Source organism: Protopterus annectens, chromosome 2.part2, assembly GCF_019279795.1.
Source record: "Protopterus annectens isolate FY-2018-M chromosome 2.part2, PAN1.0, whole genome shotgun sequence".
Taxonomy (NCBI): domain Eukaryota; kingdom Metazoa; phylum Chordata; order Ceratodontiformes; family Protopteridae; genus Protopterus; species Protopterus annectens.
Genome location: NC_056730.1, coordinates 702421589 through 702436301, shown reverse-complemented (window position 1 = coordinate 702436301; position 14713 = coordinate 702421589).

The following is a 14713-nucleotide window of genomic DNA, read 5'->3' as shown; positions in this document are numbered from 1 at the left end:
TGCGAGGGCTGATACAGCTGCAAAACAAGCAGCTTTAGCTTCAGAAGTATTTCTTTTGAGTGAGGAATTACAACCATCTGAGATTTTAATCTTAGAAATGTTAAAAACAATGCAGACACTTACTACAAATATAGAAAAACAAAAGTGGATAAAACGAGGAGTAATCCTTGAGAAGGGACCGTACATCTCCAAAGAGAAGAAACCGATTTTGCCATCTAACTTGTTTAGATATGCAGCTTTGTTGAGCCATGGGCAGTGCCATGTCTCAACAGCGGGGGATGGTACAGTTAGTGAATCGAGTGTTTACGATGTATGGATTTACAAACTACACAAAAAATTTTTGTGCAGCATGCCATGTTTGTAACAAGCATCATGCATAAGGGGCATTGAAACCTAAGCAGGGGAGTTTCCCTACACCACTGTATCCATTCCATACTATTTGTATGGATTTTATAGAGCTGAACAAATGCGAAAATAAGAAGTACTGCCTTGTCATTATAGATATGTTTTCCAAATGGGTGGAAGCTTTTCCAACTAAAAATTCAGATGCAGCTACTGTTGCAAAAGCCCTCATGAAAGAAATTATTCCTAGATTTGGCATACCGGAAAAGATTTATAGTGACAATGGCACACACTTTGTAAATCAAACTATACAACAACTCAGCCATTATTTTGGGATTTCTCTGAAAAATCATTGCGCATACCACCCCCAATCTGCAGGATTAGTAGAGAGGCATAATGGGGTTTTGAAAAACAAGCTTAGGAAATTGATTAGTGAGACACAAAAGAACTGGGTGCACTGTCTACCTCTGGCACTGTTGAGCATGAGAACTGTTCCAAATGCAAAAGGGTTAACTCCTTTTGAAGTTCTGTTTGGGAGGGCATATTATACACCTCAATGGAAACCTCTCATGCCTGCAGAGCAGGAGGCTGACAGTTCACTTGCAGAGTACATGAGGCGATTTTTGAATAACAAACTTTTGCAGTTAAATTCTGTTTCAGATAAAGAGCAAACCAGACCATCGGAAGCAGCAGTAGCCCCAGGCGCGTGGGTCTGGGTGAAGGTTGTGAAGAAAAAGAACTGGAGTTCTCCGAAGTGGGAAGGGCCGTACCAGGTACTACTGTCGACACCCACTGCAGTCAAGATCGCAGAGCGAGCATCCTGGATTCATTTGACACATTGTAAACTGGTTAAGAACTTTGAAATGGACAAAAACCTTGTTACTGTTGTACAACGAGAACAAAATGACCAGGTATAGAGTAAACAGAGATGCAGAACAACCTCAGAAAATTTGCATGATTATTCTGATAGCTATACTGATAACATTGATCTTCTTGTTGTGGCCTTTCCTTTTCCCAGCCACAAGAGTTGAACTGATCAAACGTGATGCATTACTCATAGACTGGCATCTAAACTTTAACACTTACCAAGCAATTAAATATGTGTATGCTGAGACTTTCAATGTTTCGAACTGCTGGATTTGCACAGCTATACCGACAGCATACGGAGGATTATTAATGACTGCTGTCCCCCTCGGGGTCAATGAGACCTGGGAAAACTTGATCTTTGATACTACACCTGTGAAATCACAAGACAAAATAGCATTGTACCTACCTGTTACACAAAAAGGGTTTGTATGTTTTTACAAGAATGACACTATTCAGGTGGGTTGGAGCAATTGTAATGTGACTGTTTCTTATAAATGTTATATTAAACCCAGTAAGACTAAAACTATTTGTGATACAAACTATGATGCATATTTCGCTAAAATGCATAGAAATGTTGATGAGATACAACATAATCCTGTTCTTTTAAAGCAGCTTTCTATTATTGATAAGAAAATGTTTCATGCAGGGCAAGCTTATATCAATACTAAAGTAGAGAATTGTTATTTTGTTTGTGGGAAAAAAGCATATAAATGGCTACCTGAGAATTGGTCCAGCAGTTGTTTTTTGGGTTACCATGTTTCCGGCCATACCACACACTACAGCTTTGCCTCAGGGAAAAATTTGAAATGTCAGAGAGGTCAGCAGTAAACCTAGAAGTCCAATTAAGAGACCCGAGAATTCAGTAGGATGAATCGAAGCAGGATGGAGAAACCATAACTCCGTAAAAAACAAAGATAAACTGACACACATGGACTTGAGTGACACCATTATATCATGGGCAGGCATAGCCCCTGCATATGGCGCAGTGAAATCGATTTGGGAGCTGAGAAAACTGTCTAAACTTCTCAAAGTTATGAGCAATGCAACTTTTTCTGCTCTCAAATTAGTGACTGATGAACTGAATGCTATGAGAACTGTGGTGCTTCAGAACCGCATGGCTCTCGACTTCACCCTAGCAGCGAGAGGTGGTACGTGTGCTTTAATCAAAGAAGAATGCTGTTCGTATATTCCTGACAACCAGCATGAAATAAACGACCATCTTGAGGTGATCCAGCAAGTGTCGACCATGACCAAACCAGGCCCAAACCCTCTGATGGACTTTTTCCAGAATTTGTTTGGGGGTGGGGTTCCATCCTAATGAACATCCTGATTGCCATTTGTGTGGGATTACTCCTATTAGGAGCATGCATTTGTTGTGGTATTCCCTGCATGAAATAGTTAATCAAAGAATTTATAGATATATCAGCTTCTGAGACTTTGTATCAAAGTACTGAAATTGAAGAATTATTGAAAAGTGAAACACTTTGATACGTTTAAACTGAATGACTCTCTTAACTGCAAATGCTGAATGGAAGAGGTTAGGAGAAGAAGCAAACTGTTTATTCTTTTGAAAATAGAATTAAAAAGTATTAACAGGGGGAAATGTCAGAAAAATATGTATTAATGTGTGTGCTTAATGCTAACTAGAAACTAAATGAGTTAACACGTTTTTCATTCTATTTTATATGCACTATTTTATATACAGCTGAATTTCATAAGAGACTAAAAGATGCTTTTGAAACTGCATTGTGCTTTCTGAAACTTGCAAGATGCCCTCTGACCTAGTAATTGCTAGCACAGCAATATTCATGTTTATGCCTTTTGGAAATGTACTTGAGAAGCAGGTGATTATCTGCTAGGTCAGGAAGCAATGAATGAACAATGCTATATTCTATAATGTAATGATTAGCTCTGTTCGAAGTATGAGAACATGCACAGCTGCAGAAGTTAGAGATAACATAGACAAAGGACTGTTGGAGAAATGAACTGCAATCTATACTTGCTTTGTGCTAAAATTAGCCATAGTACCTTGAATGGTAACATTGCATATATCTAACCGGTGGTAGCCAAGGCCACGTTGTTTTTCTTAGGAAGTTTCTCACAAAAATTGATAGTACAAACAGAAAATCATATAAACAAGCACTACGAAATGATGATGTTAAAACTTGTGATTTACTACGTCAGCTTGTTAGGCAATGTCTTATTAGAAAATGTATAAAAATGCCTGCATTTCCTGATTCTAGTTAGACAAACTCTGTATTAGCACATTTTTGTCTCCTTGCTGCAAGATTAAAGTGCCTTAACCTGAACCTACCGTGTATTGATCATTTTTAAAGTATATTTTTCCTTTGACAAGAACAACAAATTTTTTCCTAGGGAATAAATTTGCTGTTCCAAAACACATACACACAACACAAGCACACCAAACAAACAGCAATCCACACACATACACCTAAATTCTTACACCTAACCCTACACTAAATTATACATACAGCACTAACTATCCACTTACCTTAACCCAACCCCTAACCCTAAGGTCCGTCACTATTGCACAGTCACCTCACCCATGCCCTAACCCTAACTCACCTACCCCGCCCTAAACCTCACGTCCACACAATCGCACACTTACCTGACCTACACCTTAACCCTAACTCACCTAATCCGCCCTAACCCTTACGTCCACACAATCTCACACTTACCTGAACCTGACCCGTAACTTTCCACCACAGCGCTGAAAATACCGAAGCAACAGAAACGGACAACCAAATTCTTTCCCTAGGAAAAAATTCGGTTTTCTGTTTCTTCAATAGTTTCAGCGTTTGCTGAAAACAGGTCGATATTAGAACACTCGAAATTTTGAATGTTCAGTGTTCTAATATAGACCCTATATATAAACTAGGTTTACCCTTTTGTATAAGATTGCACTAATTCTTGTTCTTGTAACCTGCTTCGTGGCTGATAGTGGTCTAATATAGGCCAGTTCACTTTAAATTAAGGAAATGGAACTTGTGCAATGTTCTGTGGCATGCCCCTTCTCACTGGCTTCTTATTCAGCAGGTCTGCCTTATTCACTACCCCTATTTTCTTTATTTCTTCCTCATAGTTCTCTGTGTACATTAGAATCACACTTCCCATGAACAAACTGCATAGCACACTGTTAAAGAACTTTCAAAAGTCCAAGTAAATAAAATCTGCTGGCTTCTGCTCTGTACTACATGTGTGACACAGTTATATAGTTCCATCAAATGGACTGGTGAGATATTTGTTGTATGAAGCCATACTGCTGCTCATCTTATAATCTGAACCGTATATTATTGCAAGTAAATTTTCATAAAAGCCAGATAAAGAGCAGTGTAGAGTGTTCTTAAATATAAAGATATTCAGCAAGTTTACTGTCAAAGAAGAGGAGAAACACAATTTGGCAATTATAAGAGAAAATCTTGAGGCATTTTTTGAGCCAAAGAAGAATCTTCCATTTGAAAGCCATTTATGATTCCCAGGGAATCAAAAGGCACAGGAAACTCTAGAAGTTTATATGATCGGTGGTAACCAGAAGAAAAGCCAATGAGTTTGATAACTTATGCTGATTCACAGTTAGGAAGTCATATTGCTGCATTAAAATCAACTGAGTAAAAGACAGACTGTTGAGATGAGACAGCCAAAACTGACCCTAGGTAAAGCACTAGATATTTGCAGAGTCTGTCATTTGCAATTATATAGTTAAAGGGGCTTGCTGATGAACTGGATGTGTGTAAAATTAAAGCAATGACAGATGATGATATGAAAATTAAGTACAAATCAAAAGGGCAAAATATATATAAAGCAATGATATGGGCATCCATGAGGTATTCATGATAGCACAGCGACAAAGCTGTGCAGTAAAAAATAAATCATTATTGACAAGATGTGGTTAAAGGCATGAGAAAATGGAATGTAACTCATTTAGTCAAACCTGCAGGCGATGAGGTAATAAGAGCTATTATATGAAAGTATATAACAAACAGTAAAGCAGAAAAGGAAAAGTGCCCAAACGAATACTCAAAACCAAAAAGAGAGCACTAGACAGCCGTTGACCCAAAAATATTTATTAAAACACAGCAAACCAAAGTAAAACTTAACGCTGGAGAATCAAACAGTACATTTTCATCTGCAACTTCCTCAGAATACAAGCCAACCAACAATTCATACCTTAAATAAGGTTGCCAATTACATTAATTGCATGCAATTAATCCCACAGGAAAACAATTAAAATTGTTTAATGACCCTTAAATGCATATAGTGTTGTAAAATTTTTGCTATGTATGCAGAATATTTTAAATGTAGACATAGATAAAGCAAATGCAACATATATAAACCTTTAATAAATAATAAAATTCTATCTATTATTTAATCAAATAAATAAATAAACAAGCAAATACAGGTCTGTCATGAAAATCTGATGGGCACCTTAAAATATTGTTGTTTGCTTAAAAACTATAAAATCTTAATAAATATACGAAAATATGTATATACAAAGATAAAAATTAATACATAAATAAATATATATGAATATATATAAGTATTGTACTAATTTTATGTGATATAATAAATATAAGTTGTTTAAAAACCTTTTGAGAGGAATGTATGGAAAACATCCTTAGATAAACATAAAGTGTAATAAGGTGTGGAAACTATAATTTGGCAGCCCGTAACTTTAAAACTAGTGCCAGGGATATCGTATCATTTAAACCGGGCCATTTGTTGGCTTCCAAAATAAACTGGCAGTAAACCTCACGGTATCCCAATTGTGTCTCCCATGGCCCCCCTCTGGCATCCTTCTGGACTACCTCTATGACAAGTCAAAAGGGCAAAACAGATATAAAGCAATGATATGGGCAGCCATGAGGTATTCATGATAGCACAGAGACAAAGCTGTGCAGTTAAAAACAAATCCTTATTGACAAGATGTGGTTAAAGGCATGAGAAAATGGAATGCAACTAATTTAGTCAAATCTGCAGGTGATGAGGTAATAAGAGCTATTATATGAAAGTATATAACAAACTAAATGTCTGTTTTACAAAATTTGCATTTTTCTGAGTCTAAAGAATGAAGGAAAGATGAACAGAAATGCATAATCAGAGTACAGTAGTAGAAAATTCTTCTTCATCTTCTTTCGGCTGCTCCCGTTAGGGGTCGCCACAGCAGATCAACTGTTTCTATTTCCTCCTGTCCTCTGCATCTTGCTCTGTCACACAAACCACCTGCATATCCTCTCTCACTACATCCATAAACCTTATCTTAGGCCTTCCTCTTTTCCTGTTACCTGGCAGCTTCATCCTTAGCATCTTTTTCCCAATATACTCTGCATCCCTCCTCAGCACATGTCCAAACCAACATAATCTTGCCTCTCTAGCTTTGTTTCCAAACCTTCCAACCTGGGCTGACCCTCTAATATACTTATTCCTAATCCTGTCCATCCTCGTCACACCCAGTGCAAATCTTAACATCTTCAACTATGCCACGTGAAGCTCTGACTCCTGCCTTTTTGTCAGTGCCACTGTCTCCAACCCGTATAACATAGCTGGTCTCACTACGCTCTTGTAGACCTTCCCTTTCACTCTTACTGGTACTCGTCTGTCACAAATTACTCCTGACACTCTTCTCCACCCACTCCATCCTGCCTGTAACTCTCTTCTTCACCTCTCTTCCACACTCACCATTACTCTGAACTGCTGATCCCAAGTACTTAAACTCATTCACCTTCGCCTCCTCTATGCCCTGCATCCTCACCATTCCTCTATCCTTCCTCTCATTCACACACATATATTCTGTCTTATGCCTGCTGACCTTCATTCCTCTTCACTCTAGAGCATATCTCCACCTCTCCAGGGTCTCCTCCACCTGTTCCCTACTCTCACTACAGATCACAATGTCATCTGCAAACATCAAAGTCCATGGGGACTCCTGTCTGATCTCGTCTGTCAACCTGTCCATCACCATTGCAAATAAGAAAGGGCTCAGAGCTGATCCTTGATGTAATCCCACCTCCACCTTAAACGCATCCATCACTCCCACAGCAGGCCTCACCGCTGTCACACTACCCTCGTACATATCTTGTACCACTCTTACATACGTCTCTGACACTCCAGACTTCCTCATACAATACCACAACTCCTCTCTAGGCACCCTGTCATATGCTTTCTCTAAATCCACAAAGACAAAATGCAACTCCTTCTGACCTTCTCTGTACTTCTCCATCAACACTCTCAGAGCAAACATTGCATCTGTAGTGCTCTTTCCTGGCATGAAACCATACTCTTGATCACTAATCATCACCTCCCTTCTTAACCTAGCTTCCACTACTCTTTCCCATAACTTCATGCTGTGACTGATCAGTTTAATCCCTCTGTAGTTACTACAGCTCTGCACATCACCCTTATTCTTAAAAATCGGTACCAAAACACTTTCTCCATTGCTCAGGCATCCTCTCTCACTTTCCAAGATTTCATTAAACAATCTAGTTAAAAACTCCACTGCCATTTCACCTAAACACCTCCATGCTTCCACAGGTATGTCATCCGGACCAACAGCCTTTCCGTTCTTCATCCTCTTCATAGCTATCCTTACTTCCTCCTTGCTAATCCACTGCACTTCATGATTCACTATCCGCACATCATCCAACCTTCTCTCCCTCTCATTCTCTTCATTCATCAACCCCTCAAAGTACTCTTTCCATCTGCTCAACACACTCTCCTCTCTTGTGAGTAAGTTTCCCTCATTATCCTTTATCACCCTTACCTGCTACACATCTTTACTAGATCACATATATACATATACATATAAATATACATATGTACATATATATAATATATATATATATACATATATATATATATATATATATATATATATACATACATACATATACATATATATATATATATATATATATATATATATATATATATATATATATATATATATATATATATATATATATATATATACACACACACAGACATACACACACACACACACACACACACATATATATATATATATATATATATATATATATATATATATATATATATATATATATCATCTTCTTTTGGCTGTTCCCGTTAGGGGTCGCCACAGCAGATAACCCGTTTCCATTTCTGAGAGTGATTATTGGTCAGAAAATCTTATAATTCAAGGAAGAAACATCATATTTAAGTTAGATTCTGGTGCAGAATATAATATTTCGTTGGACTCAACATTTAAAGCACTTATTTGTTAGATATTGTGTGCAAATCTGTATGCACTTTGCTGTCATTTTCTAGACATAAATTGAAGCCTGTTGGTCTGATTTTGCTTAGTTAGAAATGCAAGTACTGGTAATATAAGCTTATGTTTCAAGCTAGGTCTTTGGAAAATATAGTAAATGAGCTAAATGTGTACTACATCACTTCGCATACGAAAACCCTGGTAGGGTGAAGAGAAAAAAAACACAGTTAATAAGTGAAATTCACACAGTCATGCAAGAGGTAACTCAAAGGTTTTTTCTAGGCAGATTCAGAAAGTTTGTACATCATCTAACTAAAATACAGTTACCAATACACAACCAAGTGTTAAATGGACAAGCAATAAAATACATTAAACAACCTCATCAGGAAGCTTCAGATTCTAATGTTATGTTGCAGAAATATACAAATATTTTTACTGGATTAAACTGTTTAGAGGAATGCCATATCAGAATTTATGCAAGTGCAGTACCAGTAATTCATGCATTAAAGAGAGTCCTTACACAGAAAATACACAAATTGAAAGTAATAGAGAGTGTTGGTGTGGTTTCCAGAGAGTTCAAGATGAGTAAGTCAGTAGTATAGCTACTGACTATTAGACAAGATGCATTTAAAAAGAAAGATTAAAAGGGATCACTGCCTACTGCAGACTGTTGAACAGGTTGTTTCAGCTATGCTTAAGGTCAGAAACATTTGTGTTCTAGATGCCAGCCAAGGATTTTGGCACATCAAAATAGATGACATTAACTCAATTCTTTGTACATTCAACATCCCATTGGGAAGATACAGGTATATTGGATTGCAGTTTGGCATTTTATCAGCATCACAACTCCAGAGAACTCTTGCAGAAATAATAAATGTCATAGTCACTATAATATGTGATCTCCTTGTTCTGGGAGCTGCCAAAGAATATCATGATATAAGGTTAATCAAGCTATTTATGCCATGCTAAGGTAAAATGATCTGAAAGTGAATAAAAACAAATGTCAGAGATGTGTGACATCTCAGATATATGGGTCAGATTTTGATATCCGCTGGACTAAAACCATATTTGGAAAAACTCAATGCCATGCATAGTTCATATGCAGAAACCAGAAGATAAATCAGTTCTTAGGAGATTTCTTGGAAAGGTACGTCACCTGTCAAAGTTCATACCCAACTTATTAGATATCACAGTGTCTATGAGAAAGCTGCCAGAGCATAATGTGAACAAAGAGAAGCTTTGTCATTTAGAGAAGGAATGTTAGAAACATTCTTACTCTTATGTTATATAAGGTATCATAACTAGTCATACCTAAACGTTGATTTAAGTCAACAGGGTTTATATGCAGTAATGCTGCAGGAAGGCTGACAAACAGCACACAGGTCAAGATCTTTAGCAGAAGTACAAATAAGACAGTCACAGACCAAAAAATGTTTATGGCTGTCAATGTCATGCTTGCATTTTTTGCAAATCAGTATTACTGGAATCAGATTGCAAACTACTTCAAATACTTTTTAAAATTAAGAATTTTCTTTACAAGGAGCCAGCTTTTTATTACAGAGAATGCTATTAAAGTTACAACATGCAGTATAAGACAGAAAATCAAATGCACCTAGCTGATTCACTCAGAAGAGCTTACTTAAAGCAGGTGAAAGATTTGGTAGAGAAGGCTACAGAAGTTCTTCAGGTTATTCTGCATGTACCTATCATGGCTGATAAACTGAATGAACATAAGAAATAGACTAGAAAAGGCAAAGAAATGTAGTTGTTAAAAGAATCCATATCAAATGATGATTCCCTAGAACAGATGAAAGCAGTACACAAAGTCATTCAGGCATATTACCTATATAGAGATGATTTAAATTAAGTATACCCATATGTGTATATATAGGTATAGTTATATAGATATATAGCTATGCATATATATATATATATATATATATATATATATATATAATATATATCTATATATCTATATATATATATATATATATATATGTGTGTGTGTGTATGTGTGTATATACACACATACACATATACACACACATATTTGATTATATATAAATTATGTAATTAAACTACATTTACCCTTTCTATATTCTTCTCTAGCAAATATTTCTGATGCTTTAAGTAAGCTTTTCTGAATGAATCAGCTATGTGCATTTGCTTTTCTGTCATACAGGGCTTGATGTTTGAATCAGATAATATTATCACCCTATGTTGGACGAGAGATGCAATGTTAGCAAAGATAAACAGCTCACAATTTGGGATTGTCAAATGCCAGAAAAAAAGCAAAAGACACACTTGACTGACTCAGAATGTCTGAACAAATACAGAAACTGATATGAAAGTGTAAAATCTGCAATGGGTAACTTAACCAGAATGCAAAAAAGTACATTATTTTGCATGATATGCAACAGAGTCATACCTACCTGAATTGGCACTCTGTGTGGTCCCCCAGTAAGGTGCCCCCTCAACTCAAAGTTGAAGGACAAAAAATAAAAAGTCCTCTGATTATAAGAACTGGTAAAAAAAAAATCAGTATTGTAGACTGATGTATGCAACAACTTCTACCCCAAGTAGTTGCCCTCTTTGCCTCATTCCTGAAATGCCAACTGTTCCATGGAACAAAGCCGGTGTAGACTTGTTTCAGTATCAACAGATTGATTAGCTGCCATGTAATGATTATTATTCCAAGCACCCAGAGGTCATACTACATGAATGAAAAATACTACAAGTGCTAGTGTGATAAATCTCCTCAGGATTATATGGTACAACCTGAACATGTTGATTTGGGCAACAGACCTCAATTTACATTTCAAGAATTCAAGATTTTTGTGAAGAAATAACAATTTAAGTATACACAATTCAATCCACATTACTCTCTCAGTATTGGTAATTTGATGAAGAAATAGGACAGCATAACTATGGAAAATTGTTACTTTTCAGTTTTGCAATTGCTTATGGGGAAGGTACTGAAGGTTAGCTACCTACTGTTACATCTTTGTTGTTAGTGAAAAATCAAGATAACATTCTTGACTTATTCAGGAAACATCGAAAAATACTGAAATTTTATTATAGTAAAAGTGTACTCAATCTTTCAGCCATGAAGAAATGAAACAGGGTAAAGATTCAAGTTCTGAAAAGTATACAGAATGGATAAATACAGCCAAAGGTGTCTAGTAGAGCAGAAGAATCAATTTCATATTATGTCAAAGCGTATGATTCGCAGATATATAGAAGAAATCATAAACACCTCTTCAATATGGAGGGTGGGGAATATACAGGAGTTAACCTACAGAAGGAAACACAGAGATTCAATCAGTTGCAAGTGTTATCACCTTTTTAGAGAATGAACAGTCACAATCAATGTGTTACCTCTTATGTGGTGAATCAGGGACACTCAAAAAGTACTGATATTAGTGCTCCTATTTAGGGAAGTAGAGACCATCAGTGTAATAGTATGTCTAAGAAAGCTGTAACAGCAGTATTTAGCTGGGCTCATGTCCCTGAGTTTCTGTGAACATGCAGTACACATCCTGATCTTCTCCAGAGTGAATGCCCATGGCAGAACTGCACTAATGCTGTCTTCCAAGCTGCATGAACTGATCTCAGCCTCTCCTTCCTATCCTTCTGAAGCCAGTGTCACCATTGCCTGGGCTGATGTTCAAACTGAGGTTGCAGTTAAGGGGGTTTACCTGTATACCACAGTATCGGGTGTTTTTACTTCCTTCTTCCCTATATCACCTGTTTTCTCCACTATGAACCTCAAACTTTCCTTCTGGTAAACTACATGGTATTCCTTCTGACTCATGTTTTCCCTTATATGTAGCTTATATCCCAGTGGTACCATATGCCAGTCACTGTCCCTTAAAGTCTAAGTTACTCATGTACTGACTATGCCTTCCTCCAAAATAGCATTTAACTGACTCATCTTATTTCCCAAAAGACCAGCTCTACATAACCCACAATGATGTTCTTCAGTGTCCTTTTCCATTTATTTTAGACTTCATCTTACTCAATCCCTTAACTGTGACTATGCCATCACCACCAGTTTTGTTGAAACAGTGGTTTATTTTCTGATTCAGCCACTGCCTTCACTTCCTATTATTACTAAAGGCAAAAAAGATTGATGACATTAATTTTTTTGTTTCCTCTGGCACTTCCTCAGTCCCTAACTAATCCAGATCCTTGTTCTCTGTGTCATTTCCTCAACTTATTACTTTTCAGAGTTCTTCCCTTCTTTGCCTAAGGTACATGTTATTGGTAACACTTCAGAGAATGTCACTGAGAAACCAGACTTGCACACAGGTCCTGCAACAATTTTGCTTTTTGTTTTATAACTCTCCATTTCCCAGATCGTTTAATAATACCTGCACAATTACTTTGAGATGAATTCTTTATTTCTGGTTAAAGATTTGCTCTGCAGTTTGTAAAGGTAGTTCAAGGAGTTTTCAGACTACACTAAACTCTTACACACCCTTTGTCACCCCATTAAATCCCCCAAGTTATTGATTTTCCTAAAACTAGTATCTCATCCTGTATCCTGCAGGCTTCTTTCATGTAATGGACATTTGCTTAATTATTTTATTGTATATATTTTATTGTATTTTATTTCAATCATGCAATTTTTCTTGCTTAGTTGTACTGTGGAGCTTTTCTCCCTGGGCCTCCACTGAAAAAGGGCATTAGCTCAGTTGGACTATCCCAGTCAACAAATGTCAAATAAATAAATAAAATATCTAAATAAATAAATGTTTTAAGACATTTTATGCACCACTCATTTCCTTCCTTTTGTTAGCCCTAGATCCCTGTCTCGCATCTGCCTTACTATATTCCATAGCATTCTGTCTTAATGACAGACATGTCCTCAGTCAGTTTCACTGGTACTGCAGTCCCGCATTAGTACTTCTGAGCGACTGAGTATAACCACTCTGTAACTAAAAATGCTTGTGAGCATTTTACTTCATAGCCAGGTTTTTAACCCTACCTGTCACCTATTATTCTATGACCTTTCCAAACATCGTTCTACCCCCTTTGTCCTGTTTGCCCCACTCTGCTTCCTACTTTCTAAGGCAGTCCTCCTCCTCCCAGTTCTCTTACATTGCCACTTGCATATCTCACATGCCCCAGACCACCCTTCACAATCTCATCCCTCAACTTCAGCAACCCTTTGCCAGCACAGGTAAACTGTTGCAATATGATATGCTCTGGATCTGTGGATCATCAGTGCTTTGTAATTTTCCATTAATAACATCTACAAATGACTCTGTCCGTATCCCCATGGTGTCTAACTTTGGGCATATACCACAAACCGCCGTCCTGTAGCTAACACATAGCTGTCAAATATCCATTACTCTATAGAGTCTCTCTTAACTACCTCCAGCTTCTCTCTCCATTCAGATAGCCATTCTCCAAAGAAACAAGGATTATATATGGCACATTTTTGTGGTAAAGTTTTGCCAGGTGAATGAATACATTAATCTTGTAAATGTGATGGGTACAGTATACGAACACCATAGTTATGTCTGGTAGTTAGCTCGGAGTCTTTAGGCTATGAATGATTAGCATGCTGCTTCCTATAATCCAGGGTCTGAGTCCCCTCATCTTCCATTTAATTCCTGTGTGACTGCTCAAGTCACTTATCCAGGCAGTGCTCGCAGGGTAAATCTTAAAAATGTCTACATGGATCAGTGCTCTACCCTGGTTTACAGATAAATAAAGTATACCAAAGGGAGTGTGGGAGGGAGAGGCCTGAGGTAGTTATAATCATATGTAGTGGATATAAAAAGTTTACACATCCCTGTTAAAATGCCAGGTTTTTGTGATATAAAAAAATTAGACCACAATAAATAATTTCAAAACTTTTCCCACCTTTAATGTGACCTATAACCTGTACAATTCAATTAAAAAACAAACAAATCTGTTAGGGGAAAAATATAAAAAAATAAAAAAATACAATATGCTGGTTGCATAAGTGAGCACACCCTTAAACTAATACTATCAGCATGGTACATCTTGACTTGGCAATATTTGCCTACTCTTCCTTGCAAAAGCACTCCAAATCTCTCAGATTTTGAGGGCATCTCTTGTGCACAGCGCTCTTCAGGTCACCCCACAGATTTTCTATTGGATTTAGGTCTGGGTTCTGGCTGAGCCATTTCAAAACTTTAATTTTCTTCTGGTGAAGCCATTCTTTTGTTGATTTGGGTCACTGTCATGTTGAAAGGTGAAATTTCTCTTCATTTTCAGCTT